The following is a 20,526-nucleotide window of genomic DNA, read 5'->3' on the forward strand; positions in this document are numbered from 1 at the left end:
GAATTGCCACCTAACTAACGGGATAATCATGGGTGATACACAGACACTTTGAGACATCATAGAGCTGTAGAAGTGACTGTGTTGTCATTATAGTGGACTTTTTGAATATAGTTGAGTCTCTTCATCCCTTTAATCTTAGAAGTGTGCCAAACATACATACACAAAATCTCTAATGGTGGCTTTCAGATTACAGCCAGTGAGAGGGACCTGGGAGAAAGAGATGACAAGGAAACATTTTTGGAGACTTTGAAATCATATACCACCACCACCACCATCATCCCCACTACCACCACCACCATCATCCTCACTACCACCACCCATCATCCCCACTACCACCAGCACCATCATCCCCACTACCACCACCACCATCATCCCCACTACTACCACCACCATCACCACTGCCACCACCACCATCATCCCCACTACCACCACCACCCATCATCTCCACTAACACCACCACCATCATCCCCATTACCACCACTACCCATCATCCCCACTACCACGATCACCATCATCCCCACTACCACCACCCATCATTCCCACTACCACCACCACTATCATCCTCACTACCACGACCATTATCGTCCCCACTACCACCACCACCATCATCCCCACTACCACCACCCATCATTCCCACTACCACCACCACTATCATCCTCACTACCACGACCATTATCGTCCCCTCTACCACCACCACCCATCATCCCCACTACCACCACCACCATCGTCCCCACTACCGCCACCACCATCATCCCCACTACCACCACCACCACCCATCGTCCCCACTACCACCCCCACCCATCGTCCCCACTACCACCACCACCATTGTCCCCACTACCACCACCCATCGTCCCCACTACCACCAGCACCATCATCCCCACTACCACCACCCATCATCCCTACTACCACCACCACCATCCCCACTACCACCACCATCCATCATCCCCACTACCACCACCACCCATCGTCCTCACTACTACCACCACCATCCCCACTACCACTACCACCAGCACCATCATCCCCCCTACCACCACCACCATCATCCCCACTACCACCACCACCATCATCCCCACTACCACCACCACCATCATCCCCACTACCACCACCATCATCCCCACTACCACCACCATCATCCCCACTACCACCACCACCATCATCCCCACTACCACCACCACCATCATCCCCACTACCACCACAACCATCATCCCCACTACCACCACCACCATCATCCCCACTACCACCACCACCACCATCATCCCCACTACCACCACCACCATCATCCCCACTACCACCACCACCATCATCCCCACTACCACCACCATCATCCCCACTACCACCACACCCATCATCCCCACTGCCACCACCACCATCATCCCCACTGCCACCACCACCATCATCCCCACTACCACCACCACCATCATCCCCACTACCACCACACCCATCATCCCCACTGCCACCACCACCATCATCCCCACTACCACCACCCATCATCCCCACTACCACCACCACCATCATCCCCACTACCACCACACCCATCATCCCCACTACCACCACCACCATCATCCTCACTACCACCACCCATCATCCCCACTACCACCACCATTCACATTTGTAGAGTGTTTGCGCCATATCAGTTATTTTCAAATGAGGCTGCAAGCAACTCTAAGGGCTCTGAGAAGGAACCTGGGAGGTTCCGCCAACAGTAAAAGACTTGGTTCCAAAATAAGGAATGTTGAAACTAACTGTGATATTCAGTTCTCAGGTTTACTTGTTGATTTTACTTGAAAAAAATCCTATCACTAAATGTACAGTTTGAAAACCATAGATAAGCCTGGTCATTTTATTCTTAAAACTACCCCTAACTTGCAGGTGAGGAAAGTAAAGTTGAGAGAAATTAAATGACATGCCTGAAGCCACAGACTAGAAGTGAGCTAAATTGTAGTACACAGCTGTGGTCCCAAAGCCTCACCATGTCCAGTGCTCTTTCTTCTATATTATACTACATTTGAGTATTGATGATGAAACACATGGTTTAGTAATTTCTTGGCCTTGACGCTTGTTTTGGTGAGAATAGGTCAGAAAACAGTTTATAGAAAGTTCTTAGAATTTAGCCTGCTCCAAGAAACTCACCAAAACAATTCCAAGTCATTCCCTCCCTGAGCCATACCTAACACTTGTTATTCCAGGAGCTGCTTCAATGAGATATAGTCTCACAGCTTGTCTAATGTGTCTACACTGTCCATACACTTTGCTGAATGCCCTCAAATTTCACCTGTATCAATCTACTATTGCTGCAATACTGCTGCAAAATAAAAACTTTGTGACTGAGGAAAATAAGACTTTTTTTTTCCTCACTTACAGATCTGTAGGTTGACTAGGGCAATTCTGCCTTAGTTCAGTTTTGTGTCTGTTCCATGTGACTAATTCTGGAGCACAGGGAGAAAGGGCAGTGGCTACCCAAGTTACACTCTTCTCTTGGCTGTCAGAACAGCAGAAGGCCAAGCCAAACAGTGCAAGTATTGTTTAGAGCCTCTAATAGAGTCACATCTGATCACACTATGTTGACCAGAACAAGTCAATGCACAAGCCCAGAGTCAGTGACTCAGGAAGTGTACTGTGTCCCAAGGTGGAAGGGAAGTGAGTGAAGATTTACTGAACAATACCTCAATCTATCACGTCAGCTAAAAATGTGATTCCCATGAAGGGACGTCAAACAGGTCTTTCCAAAGTCCTCTAAATCTAAAATGCAATACTATTAATCAAGTTAGTCCTATAAGCTGCCAGGAGGAGATCATCCCAAAGGGACCTTTCCTGAGGGACCCGGGGGAATGTGTAATGGCACTCTTCCAGGCTAGAGACAGCAAGGTAGAAATTATCTAGTGGAGACTGTGGCATTTCAAAAACCAACTACTTCACTTCTCAAAACCTGCCCCAAACCAAACTTTCAAATCTTCTTTAGAGGATGGGTCCTGAAGACAGAGAGAAAGAGCAGATGTGGGTGACTTATACTGTCCATCCTCCAAAATCAATTTCTAGCAATGGAAGTCTTGGCAAAGATACAGAACAGCACAGCAGCTAAAAACAGGCTACTGAGTTTCACAATTGCATGTCTGAGTCTCTACCAATGCTGGACACATTGGTTCTTCCTTCCAACTCCACAGCATCCATTTCCCCTCTTTCTTCCTAATAAAATCCCAATTTTTCTCAGGAAACATTCCTCCTCAGGGGACAATGACCCACCTCCAGCACAAACCCCAGGGATAGACCTAGAGGGAATTCCATTCACTTTGCCAGTGATTGGTTCCCAAGTAGGTAAGGGACCTAGATTGGGCCAATGAGACACACAGTGTGCCTGTGGGGGAAAGTCTGCTGGAAGGAAGGGAAAGGGATTTCAGGAAAAAGTTTCCTCATTCCAAGGAGAAAACCCTAGGAAGAAACTGTCCCTCTCTTCTTCCCCTGGACGTAGCAAAGGGAAATGTGGGGGGTACTTTTATTTTTTCAACATTACACAATGATTACATGTTCTTTTCTAGCACTGTGAGAAAATAGAGATAAGCAATACAAGAAAAGGAAGAGGAAGTTCACACCTGATCCCATCGCCCAAAGAAATCACTGTGAACACTTGTGCGTATTCTTTCAGACTTTTTTTGTTGGTGGCTGCTTCGAGAAGGAAAGGAAAGAGGAAAAACTGGTATCCTCATGCACTACTTCCGGGAGGGTGCATTGGCTTGGTCTTCTGCTACTCTATATGTCATTGCTAGTGCCCTATTTCTGCCTGAGGGTATAAGCAACAGGAAGATGGCAGACCAGAGAGGTAGAAAGAAGAGGCACACTGAGGACATTGCTGAGCTGCCAAATCAACCTCCCCGAAGTTTGCCCTATGTCCTCACTTTTAAATGAGATAATAAAATATCCTTGTTGATACTTTTGACTTGAAGTTGAAGGCGTCTAAACAATATCTACCTCTGCCACTTCCTAGCAGTCTGCCTTTGAGTAAGCCACTTAATTTCCTTAACTTCATTTTTGTGCCGGTACCTCTGTCATAGAATTGTGAGAAGTGAATGACAAGGCATATGAAGCATTTGCAAACTTGTTGTGTCTAGTGGCTGGTAAGGGGGGAATATCTCACAGTATGATTTTTATTACAGGGCTTTTTGGTGCCTTCTAGCAAGAAAGTACAGGTCTGGGAAAATAACTGCAGTTTCTGCACCTCCTTCATGTTTAGGTTTGTCGCCCCCTGGCTGTTTCTTCTAGACATTTACAACAAAAACCGTCAATGGGAAGGGCTCGGGTCCTTTTTAGGGTGTGGCAATAAGGGTCTTCTGTAGTCATGACTACCAACCCTGTGAGTGGGTAGGAGCCTCAAGAAGAGACGTGGGGGGTGCTTTTATTTTTTAAACATTATACAACTATTCCATGTTCTTTGTTTTAGAGAAAATAGAGATAAGCCATACAGGAAAAGGAAGTTCACACCTGATCCCATCACCCACTGAAATCACTGTGAACACTTGTGTATATTCTTTCAGACTTTTTTGGTGGTGGTTGCTTTGAAAAGGAAAAGGAAAGAGAAAAAAACTGGTATCCTCATGCACTGCTTCTTGGAGGGTGCATTAGTAAAGCCTTTATTAGAAGGCAACTCTGCAAGATGATTTAAAAATAATAATAATGCACCTCCCCTTTTGCTCACCAATTCTGTTTCTAGAAATCCATCCCCTGGAAGCAATAATGAAGGTAGTAGGTACATAGATTCAAAGTGCCAGCACCCACTACTCACAAAGCAAAGACTTGGGACCAACCTAAATGTCCATCAATGATAGACTGGATTAAGAAAATGTGGCATATATACACCATGGAATACTATGCAGCTATAAGAAAGGAAGAGTTCATGTCCTTTGCAGGGACATGGATGAAGCTGGAAACCATCAGGCTCAGCAAACTATCACAAGGACAGAAAACCAAACACTGCATGTTCTCACTCATAGGTGGGAACCGAACAATGAGATCACTTGGACACAGGGCAGGGAACATCACACACCAGGTCCTGTTGGGGGGTGGAGGTCTGGGGGAGGGATAGCATTAGGAGAAATACCTAATGTACATGATGAGTTGATGGGGGCAGCAAACCAACATGGCACATGTATACCTATGTATCAAACCTGCACATTGTGCACATGTACCCTAGAACTTAAAGTATAATAATAATAAAAATGGTACATATACATAATGGAGTACTATTCAGCCATAAAAAGAATGAGATCCTGTCGTTTGCAAGGAGATTCCTGGCTAAGTGACATAAACTACGCCCAAAAAGACAAAGTGCCAGCACCTTTCTACACACCTTATGTAATTCAGTCAGTCCTCACAGCAATCTTACTTTATTTAATAACAGTTTTATTGAAATATAATTCATATACTAACTTAGTGCATTTAAACTGCTATAACAAAATGCCATAAACTGAATGGCTTATCAACAATAGAAATTTGTTTCTTACAGTTTTGGAGGCTGGGAAGTCTTAGATCAAAGCACTGGCAGATTCAGTGTCTACTGAGGGCCCACTTTCTGGTTTATAGACGGTGCTTTCCTGCTGTGTCCTCACAGTGGAAGGGGTGAGGGGTCTCTCTCTAGCCTTCTAAGTAATGGCAATAATCTCATTCAGGAGGGCCCCACCCTTATGATCTAATCACCTCCAAAACATCATCACATTAGTAATTAGGTTTCAGTAGATGAATTTCAGGGGGACGTAAACATTCAGACCATAGAACCTACCATACAATTCAACTATTTAAAATATACAATTCAATGGCTTTTAGTATATTCACAGATAGGTGCAACCATCACCACAGCAAATTTTAGAACGTTTTTATCATCCCAGAAAGGAAACTTCATACCCATTAACAGTCACTCTCCATTTCCTCCCTTCCCACTCACCCCCAGCCCCTAAAACCACTTATCTACTTTCCGTCATTATACATTTGGTGATTCTGGACATTTCATATAAATGGAATTATGTAATATGTAGCTTTTTATGACTGGCTTCTTGTACTTAGCATAACGTTTCAAAGGTCATCCATGTTGGATCCTGTATCAGGACTTCATATCTTTTTAATGTGAAATAATATTCCTGTGTGTGAATATGTCAAATTTTGTTTCTCTCTTCATTAGTTGATGAACAGTTGTGTTGTTTCCACCTTTTGGCTATTACAAATAATGCTGCTCTGAACATTTCTAAACGAACTTTTGTGGCAACATGTGTTTTTATTTCTCTTGAGTATATACCTATGAGTAGAATTGCTGGGTTAAATTGTAACTCTGTGTTAACCTTTTGGGGAACACCCAGACTGTTTACAAAGCAGCTGCATCATTTTATATTCCCACCAGCACCGCATGAGGGTTCCAATTTCTCCATGTCTTCACCCACACTTGTTATCTATTTTTAAAAATTATATCCATCCCAGTGAGTGTAAAGTGCGCCTCATCATGGTTTTCATTTGCTTTTCTCTGATGGCTAGAGGGAGATTATTATCATTACTTTCAATGTACAGATGAGGAAACTGAGGCACAGAGAGGGTAATTTATATATCATGACTTAGTAAGTGTCCAAAATTGTGGGTGTACAACAGTACATGCAGAAGGAAGTTTGCTGTGACACTATTTGTGAAAAGAAAAATTAGAACTGTATGTTTACTAGCAGGGGTTTATCCCTGCAGAGAACCATTATGCAACTATCAAAGAATGAGGAAAGATCATTCATGCTGACACGGAATGAGCTCCAAGACATATTGTTAGTGAAAAAAGCCAGCCACAGAATCATACGTATAGCACAAACCTGTTTGTGTTAATACATATATGGATTGGAAGGCTCCTCACCAAACTGTTCACAATATCCCCTAAAACAAAAGCTCCATGAGAGCAGGGATTTTTGTCATTTGGCGTATGGTGAATGGCTGTATTCCCAGCCTTCAAACAACAGCACAGAATAACAGCTGAATCTGTTGTTAAATGAATAATTCCTTGAGACAGACGAATGGAAGGGAGGAATATATGTAGATGAACTCATTTTATTCTGCAGACCCATGTCCTCTATACATGAATTCATGTAGTAGTTATGTTATTTTTGACACAGAAAAAAATAGTAAGGAATTCTTGAGGCCTTTAGCAAGAAAAAGATGAGGTCCCCAGAGAGTTGGTATATAACTGAGGAATGGCCTCAGTCTCTTCTGAGGATGCTGTGAGGACCCTCCTGGGCCACAGTGTCCCTCATTTCAAGTGAGTGCAGCTCTCACCCAGCTGAGCTCCACCTCTTAGGGTTGAATTGGGGATGATTAGCTGGTGGAGCAGACACAGGCCTGCTCCTGCCCTGCTGGACATCCCACCCTGATCAATAAGCTACTCTTCCAGTTAACAGGAATCCAATGTTGGGATGTTAGCAGTGAATCTTGTTTTCACGCCTGAGAAGTTCTTAAAAATCAATAAGCATTAGAGGGACACGACCATGTATTGTTCGTTCTATTGTTTTTTCAATATTTGTTTAATTTTTCATTGCGGTTAAGCCCTCTGAAGAGGCCCAAAGATCAAGGGCTTCTTGTGAGACACAGGCAGGTGCATATGTCACATCACTCAAGGCTAATGGCAGTTTAGGTAGTTGAGAGACAATTAGGGAAGGGACCAGGAGCTGTGGTTTGACTCTGTTTTGCCAGTCAAGTCAGGATAAAGGAACGATCTATATTTTACAACAGGTGCAGACTACAAAATTCAAACAGTGAAAATGGCAAGTTGCACCAAAAATAAAGATTAGCGGAAGCCAGGAAAGAGATACGTAGGTTGGGTGGACAACAGGCTGCTCCTAACAGTTGAAGGGGATGTGATGGGTCTGATAATGTCTTCTCGATTTTTTTTTTACGAGCAAGGTATCTCCACATTCTCTTACTCTAGCCCTTTTCTCATGCCAAGAAGGCCCAGAGCTAGGTGTTCAGTGGGGTATGGATTGGGCATTGTCTTTGACTTCCCCTGACACAACTCTTCAAGAACCCAGTCCTATTGATTTCATTCCAAAGTAACTTTCTATTGCATCTATTTCTCTCCATCACCACTGTCATTGTTTTAGTTCAAGTCACCATCACCTTGAGTCTGGACGTGTACGGTTGCTTCTGAAGCTGTCTTCCTGTCTTGAGGAAGAGTCCTACTTCCCTCCACTTCCTTCTCCACACAGAGAGAGACTAAACTCGAGAGGCAGTGTTGCCTTGTCATTAGGGTAGCGTGGGCTCTGGATGCCTGGCCTCGAATCCTGACTCCTCCAGATATGTGACGTTGAGCAGGTGACTTCACTCTTCTGTGCCTTGGCTGGCTTCTCTCTTAAAAAGGGGTGCTAATCTGCACATACTTGATAAAGGCACAGCGAGGATTAGGCGAACTCATATAGATGAAGTGCTTAAAACAGGGGCTGCCAGATCCTAGCAGGTGCACACACATGAGCCAGCATCTTTCTTTCTTATTTTCATTTTTATTTTGAGACAGAGTCTCGCTCTGTTGCCTAGGCTGGAGTGCAGTGCACTGCAACCTCCACCTCACTGCAACCTCCACCTCCCAGGTTCAAGCAATTATTGTGCCTCAGCCTCCCAAGTAGCTGGGATTACAGGTGCCCGCCACTATGCCCAGCTAATTTTTTGTGTTTAGTAGAGATGGGGTTTTGCCATGTTGCCCAGGCTGGTCTCGAACTCCTGAGCTCAGGTGATCTGCCTGCCTCAGCCTCCCAAAGTGCTAGGATTACAGGCCTGAGCCACTGCACCCGGCTGAGCCAGCATCTTTCTGAAATGCAGTCCCCTAGTTATGCTGTGGTTGGGACAAAGTCCAAACTCCCCCATACTCCTTATAAGACTCTGTAGGACCTGCCTACCTTTCTCTTCCCATCTCTTAGTGACTCTGCTTCACATTTGGCACTCACGTTAAATGTCTTTTTGTTCCTCTAGCAAAACAGGTCAGCAGGCCTACACACAGGCTGTTCCCTCTCTGCCTCGTACATTCTCCCCAAAATTCTTTCCCATCCCCCCACTTCAAGGATCATTCTTCCTCAGGTCTTAGGTGCTGTTTTCTTTAGAAGCATCCCTCATGCATCGAATTCTGATTAGGGGCCCTTCATTGTGTTCCTATGGTACCCTTACCTCCCATCAATGTGCTTGCTATTTTGTATCTTCCAGTTTTTACTACAAAATATTTCACACAGAAAAGCCAAAAGCCAAAAGCATGGTGCAATAATAGTACAGTAAACTCCCATCTACTTCCAACCATTGGTAACATTTTGCCATATTTGCTCATTCTCTCTCTTTCTGTCTCTCCTTCTCTCTCTCTCTGTACTTATTTATTTTGTTTCCAAGTAAATTACAGACACCATGACATTTCACTCCTAAATATTCCAGCTTGTATCTCCCCAAAAGAAAAAAAGATGAGGAGGTATTCTCCCACCTAAAACACAATACTTCCATCACACCTTAAAAAATTAATAATTCTCTAATATTACTGAATGCTTGGTCTACATTCAAATTTTCCCAGTCATTTTCCAATTCCCTCTTAGGGTCTTCCTGCTCCATTGCATTTAATTGCTCCTTCATTGGCCCAAGGGCTCTGTGAGGAACGGAAGGTGTCCCCTCTGCTCTCATCTCCCAGCACGCAGCTCAGGGCAGCCCCTCCGTATATTTATTGAAAGAAAGGACAACCCTCCAACACCCCATGCCCCACTTCCTCCAGCTGGGAAGGGTCCTCGGCCCCCTACACACACACTGACCCGTCATGGCATAGCATCCCTTCTGTGGTTCAAGTCGGAAACCTGTAAGACATTCTAGACTGACCCCTCCCTTAGGTGGCTGCCACTCTCTCCAGCTTAACCCCTCCCAGGGCTTCGGTTCTGCCTTTCATCTTCCCTCACCCCTCTCCCTGAGCCTTGACACCTCTGATGCTCAAGTGTGTCCCCGCCTTGCATCAGAGTTCCCTCTAAAAGACAAACCCACTCTGGTCACAACTCTGCTTCAAACCCTTCTGTGGCTCTCCCAGGGCCCAACCTGCCCACCAAGTTCCAATCCGGCAGCTCCTCTACCTTCTTCCTCCTCCCTCTTCTGACCCCTGCCCTCCCTTGACCCCTGGCCTGTGCTTGAGCATCTCAAAAACATCCATAGGTCTCCAAGCACACCATGCTTTTCCATGCCTCCATGCCCTCTCCCTGAACCACCCGCCTCCAGTGCTTTACCTTCCTCTGAGAACTGGAGAGAAGCTCAGACATCATTTTTCCCAGGGCCCATTCAATGACCTGCCCTTTCCTGGCAGAGAGCCCACAAAAGCCTTGGGCACAATAAATGTTCGTTAAATAATTGCTGAGTGGGTGAACAGAAAATATCGTCCTCCCCTTCCTCCCTGGATGGAGGCAGCTGCAGCTCCAGCCCATCCCAGGCCTGTGCCCTGGGCCCCAACTTCAGCCCAGCCAAACCCAGCCCAGCTCTGTGCGGCTGCCAGATGAACCTGACACAGCCTTGGCAGGCAGCCTCTGAACCACTGCCAGGCCCATATGTAGCTTTCCCTTTCCTAAGGAAGAATGGGCAACAACAGGCTTGGGTTTTTTTATTTGTGAAAAAAATAATTAAAAATCTAAACAAAAAAGAGGGTTTTTTTTTTTAAATAGCTTTATATTTGGAAATCCTCTTTAAGTAAAGTACCTCCTGGGAGCTAGAAGGTGAGATGATATGGCCCATTCTGCCTTGAATAAAATTCTCAGAATGCAGTATTGCTGATATAGTTTGAATGTTTGTCTCCTCCAAATCTCATGTTGAAATGGACATATTTGGGTCATGGGGGCAGATCCTTCATAAATGACTTGTTGCCGCCCTGATGATAATGGAGTAAGTTCTTACTCTGTAAGTTCACAAGAGAGCTGGTTGTTTAAAAAGAGCCTGGCACTGTCTTGCACCCTTTCTTGCCATGTGACATGCTCCCCACTCACCTTCCTCCGTGAGTAAAAGCTCCCTGAGGCCACACCAAAAGCTGAGCAGATGCAAGTGCCATGCTTGTACAGCCTGCAGAAATGTGAGCCAAATAAATCTCTTTTCTTTAAAAATTACCCAGTCTCAGGTATTCCTTTACAGCAACACAAAACAGACTAACAGAATTGCCTTTATGCATTTCTACAACAACAAAAAAAGATATTTCACTTGAACTTCATTACTCTGCTGATTAAATTATACTGGGGCAGGGATGCAGGACTTTCAAGCAGCCAAAGAACTTTCCTGGTTACCTAGAGGTCATCTCACAACATACCCAAGAAAGCTCCTGATACGCCTGTCACTCCTGTTGCCAGCCCCTGCATCACAAGTGGTGCAAATGGAGATGAAGTGTGGTGTTGTTTTTTTGTTTTTTTGTTTTTGTTTGTTTTTGTTTTTTTTACCTTTATAGCTTTCTGCTGAGAAGAAAATGTTTTACCAGCACAGACCAAACTACTCCAGTAGGTAAAAGCTCTAAGAAGCCTAGATGATGAAGGTCCAGATAAGTAAATAATGAAGTGGGCTAAAGCTTGAATCTCTACTCCCCTCCCTGCACTCACTGAATAATCTCTTTTGGGTGAATTTGTTAACCTTTCTGAGCTCCAGATTCCTCTTCCACATGTAGAAGTACTCCTAGGGTTCTTTACGAAAGCTAAATGAGATGTTGTTGTGTAGTGGGATGTAAAAATGACTATGGTCTCAGTTCGGGTAATGCCAAGGACAAAAGACATGTTTCAAAGTGAGCTGTGACACTGAGGCCATCAAGCAGGGATGACAAAATAAGTGGCATGAAGCTGGTTTCTCTCTTACCTGACCATCTCCAGCCCACCAAGAAGGCTGGCTAAGGAGAACAGTTGGTGGCATAGAGGAAGAATTTTGGAGACAGCAATAGGTGCACTCCAAGTCCCAATTGTCCACTACCCATCCTCCAAGAGTGGCCTCCAAGACTCTGTGTCCCTGGAGGTTGACTGTCACTGACAGCTGATGTCTGAATCATGTCCGTGAATCCCAAAATACAAGAGAGACGGAGTGATCAGCTGGAGTGAGGAGAACGTGGTAGCTTTGGATTCCCTGGGATAATGGAACTTGAGTATTTTCCATAAGCCAGAGATGTACCGTGGCCAACCTGTGGGACGTATAGGTCCTTCTGCCAGGGACCACCAGGAGGAATGGAAATTTACCTTCAGAAAAAAGCTGACAGCACTTGTTGTGGCCTGAACTATCCTCCCAAAATTTGTATGATGAAGCCCTAACCCCCAGGACCTCAGAATGTGACTGTATTTGGAAGTAGGACCTTTAAAAAATGTGATTAAGTTAAAATGAGGCCCTTAGGGTAGGCTTTAATCCACTCTGACTGGTGTCCTTATAAGAAGAGGACATTTGGACATGCCAAGAGGAAAGACCATGTGAGAACGCAGTGAGAAAGTGCCTTCCACAAGCCAAGGACAGAGACCTCAGAAGAAAACAAACCTGCCAACACCTTGATCTTGGACTTTTAGCCTCTAGATCTGTGAGAAAATTAAGTTCTGTTGTTTAAGCCAGGGGCCCGCAACTCCTGGGCCATGGACCACTACTGATCTGTGGCCTGTTAGGAACCAGGCCACACAGCAGGGAGAGAGAGAGAGAGCGAAGCTTCATCCGTATTTACAGTTGCTCCCAATCATTCACATGACCACCTGAGCTCTGCCTCCTGTCAGATCAGCAGCAGCATTAGATTCTCATAGGAGCACGAACCCTAATGTGAACTGTGCATGTGAGGGATCTAGGTTGCATGCTCCTCATGAGAATCTAATGCCTGATGATCTGTCATTGTCTCCCATCACCCCCATATGGGACTGTCTAGTGCAGGAAAACAAGCTCAGGGCTCCCACTGATTCTACACTGTGGTGAACTGTATAATTATTTCATTATATATTATAATGTAATAATAATATAAATAAGGTTCTCAATAAATGTAATGCACTTGAATCATCATGAAACCATCCCCACCTTAGTCTGTGGAAAAAAATGTCTTTTACAAAACTGGTCTCTGATATCAAAAAAACTGGGGACTGCTGGTTTAAGCCATTCAGTCTGTGATATTTTGTCATGGCAGCCCCAGCAAACTAATATGGCACTGCTTAGATGCCAGGGAACTAAGAAGGAGTCTTATTAGGTAACCAGCTTCAAGGGACTGGCAACTCAGAGATCCCCAAAGATGAGAAATAATGGTGCTCTCTGAACTATCCACAAAATTGTGCCAAGAGAGAAAGAACTAGGTTTACACACCCACCAGAACCTGCCAGTGAAATGCCAGCTTGCCATAGCATTAACCAAGTAAGCACTTCCAGCTCCTTTCCTGTCTCCTCTCTTCTCCCTTCACCCTGCCAAGAGTCAGAATCATCAGTAAGCCAGAGGAGAGAAGGATGGAAACTTAATGTGGGAAATGAGAAGCCATCCATAGACCCCCTTTCCAAGCTGCAGACCCCACTAGAGGAGGGAGAGAAGTCTCCGCTGGAAACCAAATTCGAAGATCTGGCTGATTCCCTGGGACTGGACATCCCAATTGCTGAATGAGACTGTGCTGGAACTAAAAGTGACTTAAGAACTTTTGATTCCTGAAGGGGGCCCAGAAGAGTTGTGGACCTGCTTTAATTTTCATCCCAGGGCAAGGGAAGAGTGAGGACCCACTGAAAAAAATTAGGGACAATGATAGGCAAAAATAAAGTTTGCTTTCATAATTTACCATGAGTCCTGTATATTTGACATATGTTCTCCTATACATGAGGCAACTTAGCCTGGTCTCTGGCCAAAAAAGAGATACCACTCATTGAGCAATTCTCATCCTTTCAAATTCCTTCACTGTCATCATTGAGCAATTCCATCTTCAAGCAAGACTAGTTGACGCCAATAGAAAAATCATTTAAAACAAACAAAAAAATCCTTCAGCTGTCAACTTGGGTGCAGATGTTCTATGAAGCCAGAAACTGAATGTCATCCTCTATACCCCATGACCTAGAGAAGCAGACTAACTCCAGACCAGCAGGGCTGGACAGGACTAAGATTCCCATAATACTTAACAGAAAACTGAGTTCAAATACAGGCTCTGTCATTTAACAACTGTGTGACCCCGGGTGAATGACTTAAATTCTCCATACTTCAATTTCCTCATCCATAAAATAGAGATCATAAAGTATCCATCTGATGAAATAGCTGCAAAACACTTAGAACGCTGCCTGGCACAGGGCAAACGACTCACAATACATATAGCTATCATTATACATCATTGCCTCTCAAAATGAAATCTTGTGATGACCTTGGTTTATTAGCACAACGTTGTAAAAAAAAAAAAAAAAAAAAAAAAAAAAAAAGCTTTACAAGGGGCATGATGATGAAAGGCGCAGATGAACCAGACTGCCTGAGTTTGAATGAAGCAAGAATCTGAGGCACGTTGCATAAGGGTTTGCTATCATTACTAATCATTCAGTGAGAGACATACAGTAATAGGTATACATATGCAATACATAGAGAAAGAGCTTAGTACTAGCAGCTATTATTAAGGCAATAGTCACCTCAATAAATCTACATGGGCCATGAAGACCCTGGTCACCCAGAGATATCAGAGGCACTGAACAGGGCCAGACAGACAGAGGGCATTTTCCTAATTGGGAGGCTGCTGAACCTGACCTCTCTTTATTTAACAGCATTTGGTGGCTCTCAAGAAAATGGGATGTCTTGAAGCCAGAAACCCATCCTCCTTGAGCTGGATACTCCAGCCATCCCCTGCAACCCCACTCCCTAGCCCCAACCTCTCATTGTCTCTCTCGTGTTACCTGATCTGGTTTCTTCTTCCAGGGCAGGTTCCACCTTGCTGGGGATAGGTGAAGGACCATGGCCTTCCAGCCTCCCATGAAGCGGATGTTCCAATGGACCCAGAACTCTCTGGGCCTGGCTCGCCACTCACTCACCTGGGGCCTGAAGACTGACAGAGAAGCAGGCAGAAAATATGAAAAGCTGATACCCACTGCAGGAAATCATTGTTTAGCCGATTCCAGACTGAAAAAACAAGTGCAACATTGGAGAAAGGAGGGCAAAGTGTCATTCGGGGCCATTGTTACAGCCGCTGCTCTGTGTGGTGGGGAAACAAAGCAGGCCTGTGTGTGTGAGGACAATGCTGTTGTGTTACTGCTTCTGTGTTACTCCTGGGGACAGGAGGATGAGAAATGAGGCCACGATGTCTTCCTTGGTGGACTTCACTCATCATAGTAGCCAGGCCAATCAGAGCTGGGAGAGGCATTTTGGACATTCAGCCCATGGCATGATGTAATAGCGGTCAGGGGACATGCCTTCAGGTGTGACCACCTGCCTATTTGTTAGTCTTCTATACATGAGAGATCACAAATGTCCCTCTCCTCTTCTCTTACTTGCTTTCAGAAACTCACCCCAAGCTAGAGCTGAAAAGAATGAGACATATCATTTCTCCAAACACAAATGTCATCTACTTCAACTCTTCAACTCCTAACTTTTGTTATGGGACATCTGGCCGGGACTAATCCCCAGCCACGCAGCACGTTAGCAGCAGTTAGCAAGATTAGATGAATGTTATAAAGCTTGCACCCACTGAATCCCCATAATGAACAAGACACTAGGTCATGAGCAACCTTGCAAAATGACCTCATTTGCCCCTGACTTCAAATTCTGGCTCTGCAACTATTACCCATGGACTGTGAGTAAGTGTTTTCTCTGGGGGTTAGTTTTCCCATCTGTAAACTAGGATCATGACTGGGTTCCTATGAGGATTAAAATGAATTAATATATGCAAAACTCTTAGGAACAGGGGCTGGCCCATAAAAGTGACCAAGAACCATAAATCACAAATCAGATGCCCACATTACACCTGAAACTTGCTTGCACTCACTCATCAGGAGATGGTATGCGGATGGCTGGAAAACCAGGATCCCAAGTGTCTGTATGTAGCCCTGCTACCTATTATGGCCTAAGTTCACCCTGTTAGGTCCCTGAAGGAATTGAGCACTAATAAATATTCTCAAGTATGAGACAGGTGACAAATGTGTGAAGACGGCCCACTGTGATGCAACAGTGTATGGTGGGAACTGTGGAGATTTGGAAAGCTCACACCAGTCTTCAGGGTGCAGCCAGGGCTCAGCCCTAGCCACCTGCAGCAACGCAGAAAGGGGGAAACAGCATAGTTGGGCCGGCAAATTTTTAAAGAAAAGCCAGAAGACTGGATTTTTATGTCAAGTTTTCCAATTTTGAAACATTGTGGACCACACACAACATTGTTAATGCAACATGAGCCCTAGTTCATGCAGTTTATAATGCCTGATCTGGACACAGACAGCATTTCCAAGCCAGTGCAACTCTGCTGACACTCAGAGCTTTTGTCCCCAATTTGTGCTATGGTCTGAGTGTATGCATCCCCCACAAATTCCGATGTTGAAATCTTCACCCCCAGGTGACGGTAGTGGGAGGTGGGACCTATGGGGGGTGATTAGGTCATGAGGGTGGAGCCCTCATGAATGGGATTAGTGCCCTTATAAAAGAGGCAGAAGAGAGCTCCCTTCCTCACTGCCATCATTTGAGGACACAGTGAGAAGACATCATCTATGAACCACGAAACTGTCATCATCAAACACAGAATCTGCCAGTGTCTTGGTCTTGGACTTCCCAGACTCCAGAACTATAAGCAACACATTTCTGTTGTTGATAAGGCACCCCATTTGTGGTATTTTGTTATATTAGCCCATATGGACTAAGACACCTGGTGAGCTGATCGGGCCATTTCAAAGCCACTCTTTGACCTACAGTAGGGGGCGTAAAGCTAAAAAGATTGATCAGTCCTTTCACCCTGCAACCCACCTTCATCTCTGGACTGAGACAAGGGTGAGGAAAAGGGAAACTAGGGAAATAACGGGAGGGTGGCAACGGCTCTCCTTAAAGGACTACAGGACCCTTGACCTAATCCACCTCCCGCAGGCATTCCTCTGACAAAGAAGGCAGCCAGGACTTAGTAGTGAAACCAAAGGGGAGAATAGGAGTTTATTTAAGCTCCCATAACCTTCATCAGTTACCTCAAATGAACCCAAGTAGTATAAGTGACAAAATGTGTTTGCTATGCAAATGCAACTTCAAAACAAGACTGCTCACAATGAGATAACACTTCATACCCACTAACATTGCTATAATCAAAAAGACAGAGCCAGTGACAAAATGTGTTTGCTAGACCAATGCAACTTCAAAACAAGACCGCTCACAATGAGATACTACTTCATACCCACTAGGATCGCTATAATCAAAAAGGCAGAGCCAGATGCAGTGGTTCCCATCTGTAATCCCAGTTACTCAGAAGGCTGAGGCAGGAGGACTGTTTGAGGCCAGGAGTTTGAGACCAGCCTGAGCAACATAGCAAACATATGTTTTAGAGACAAAACATATTTTTTGTCTCTAAAAAAATAAAATAAAATTAGCTGGGTATGGTTGTGCATGGTTGTAGTTCCAGCTAGTCAGGAGGCTGAAGTGGGAGGATCAACTGAGCCCAGGAGCTTGAGGCTACAGTGAGCCATGATTACACCACTGTACTCCAGCCTGGGTAAAAGAGCAGAGACCCCTATCTCTCTCTCTTTTTTTTAAAACAAATGTTGGTATAGATGTGAAGAAATTGAAACCCTTATACATTGCTTCTGGGGATTGTAAAATGGTACAGTCACTTTGGAAAATGGTCTTGTACTTCTTCAAAAGGTTAAACACAGAGTAATCATATGGCCCAGAAACTCCACTATTCCACTCTTTGGTGTATACTCCAAGAGAAATGAAACATATGTCCACACAAAAACTTTGTACATGATTGCTCATGGCAGCGTTACTCACAACAGCTAAGAAGTAGAAACAACCCAAATGTCTACAACTGATGAATGAATGAACTATGGTATATCTATACAAAAAAATATTATTCAGCAAAAAACAAATGAAGTACCGATACAGGCTACAACACTGAAGAAGTTTCTCCTCTTATGCTAAGTAGAGGAAACTAGTACAAAAGACCACATATCATACAATCCAACTCACAGGAAATGTCCAGAAGGCAAAACCATAGAGACAGAAAGATTAGTGTTTGCCTAGGGCTGGGTGTGGTGGGGAGAACTGGGGGCAGAGGCAGGCGTCGATAGCTAAGGATATGCTGTTTCTTTCGGGGATGATGAACATGTTCTAAAATTAATTGTGGTGATATCTGGACAACTCTGTGAGTATACTAAAATCCATCGAATTGTACACTTTAAATGGATAAGTTGTATGGTACGTGAATGTTATTTCTATCTCAATAAAGCTATGATAAAAAAAAAAAAACCCTCAATACTAAGATTGCTGCCCTTAATCATTTTCTACTAACAAATTATGTGTCCATATCACTCTCTTCATATCTGCCCCGCTGGTGAAATCAGGGCAAGTGTTCCAAAAGGCTGGTTTCCCCCAAGGCTCAGGGCTCCAACTCGGGTGACTAACTGGCCTGGTTTGTCCAGAACTGTCCCAGCACTAGCCCTGAAAGTCCTGCATCCCAAGAAATCCCTCATCCCTGGGAAAACTGGGATGGCCAGTCCCCATTGTGCAAACCCTTGCTCACAACACATGAAAGCTCTGCCCTTTTGTGTTGCCAATGACTAGAACTGAGAATCCACATAAGCAATCCTTCCCCTTTTGGGGTATAAGTCATCCTTGAGCTCCCCCTAATGGTCAAAAGGTATTTTTATTATTCTTCCCATTTTACAGATGATGAAACTGAGGTTCCAAGAGGGAAAGTACTTTGCTAACAGTACACAGAAATCAGAAACTGAACCTAGGTCTTTTTCCAAAGCCCAAGGTAGCCCTTCCACTCACTCATTATATTGTCTCTCACCACCACCAGATTGATTGCCCAGGAACACTCTTAGATTGTTCTTGCTGCCTGAGGAAGGTAGCCAGACACGCAAAGAGAAGAAACATGAATGTACAGCAGTGGGACAAGGAGACATGTACAGCTTGATGGTTAACAGTGCAGAATCTGGAGCCAGACTGCCCATATTTGAATCTGGATTTTGCCACTACTTAGCTGTGTGACCTCAGACTACTCAACCTGCCTATGTCTGTTTCTCCATATGTAAAATGGAAATAATACAGTGTGTGTGTGCTTATATATGTATATGTACGTACATATATGTGTATATATGTGTGTGTATATGTGTGTATATATAATATAGGATAGGAATGGGAAGTAAATCAGTAAGTGTAAGGGCTTAGAACAGAGTCGGGCACATAACAAGTTTATTAAATAAATGAAAGTCAGCACTGATTCCTATACTCAGAATTGGAAAGAAGTCAGATTTGGCCTAATGAAAAACAGTCAATGGAACCAAATCATAGAAATGAACTCTGACATTCTGTTCTGTTCCTACCGAGGAAAATGTTTATGGTTTAGAAATTGCTGGACATTCTGCAGACCACAGACAAACCTTTACATGCAACATGGCATTGGCAATCTGGGCAGCCCTACCAAAACAGGATGACATGGTGCCATTCATATCATACCTGCCCACAAGAGCAAGGAGAGCTGGGAATCCTCCCACGCAAGCAGCTCCTGTCACTCAGCTCTGCTTTCTGAACTAGATGGGTATGATGAACACCATCTTACAGAGGTGGAAACTGAGGCCCAGAGAAGTTCAAGAATTTGTACATGGAAAAGTTAATAATGCATAGAATTGGGATTCCAACTTAGGTTGAATTCTAAAACCCCTATGCTTTGCTGCCACCATGCATTAGTTACCACTGCTGTATAACAAATTACTTCAAAGCTTCATAGCTTAAAAAAAACAACAAACATTTATAATCTTAATAGTGTTTGAAGGCCAGAAATCCAGGCGTGGCTTAACTGGATGGTTCTGGCTCAGAATCTCTCATGAGGTTACAGTTATGCTGTTGGCCAAGACTACTGCCTTCTTAGGGCTCTACTGGGCCTAGAGAATCTGCTTCTAAGGTTGGTAATGAAGTTGATGGCCAGATGCTTCAGTTCCTTGTCACCTAGGCCTCTCTGTAGGACTGCTTACAACATGGCAGTTTGCTTTCCCCAGAGCAAAGGACTCAAGTGAAAGAGAGCAGGGTACATGAGAGAGCACCCAAGCCAGGAGACAGGAACTTCAGTCTTTTTGTTTGTTTTTGGTGCAATCTTGTATAACCTAATCTCAGAAGTGATATGCCATTCACACCCACCATATGCTATTCGTCACCCATAGCAATCCTGGTACAAGGTGGGAGGTGTCTACACTAGGCTGTGAATACCAGGAGGATGGGATCATTGAGGTCATCTTGAAGGCTGGTGACCACACTCCTCATTGCTCTAAAGTAAGACAAGAAGGCACAATCCTACAAATAACAAAGCAATATCCTCAAATAAGTCACAAAAGTTCATCTTAGTCTAATCACTTTTTTGGGTGGTTGTTTATTTAACAAATACTCAATTCACCCAAGGCAATGGGC

The sequence above is a fragment of the Trachypithecus francoisi genome, unplaced genomic scaffold (genome assembly GCF_009764315.1).
Source record: "Trachypithecus francoisi isolate TF-2019V2 unplaced genomic scaffold, Tfra_2.0 Lachesis_group8, whole genome shotgun sequence".
Lineage (NCBI taxonomy): Eukaryota > Metazoa > Chordata > Mammalia > Primates > Cercopithecidae > Trachypithecus > Trachypithecus francoisi.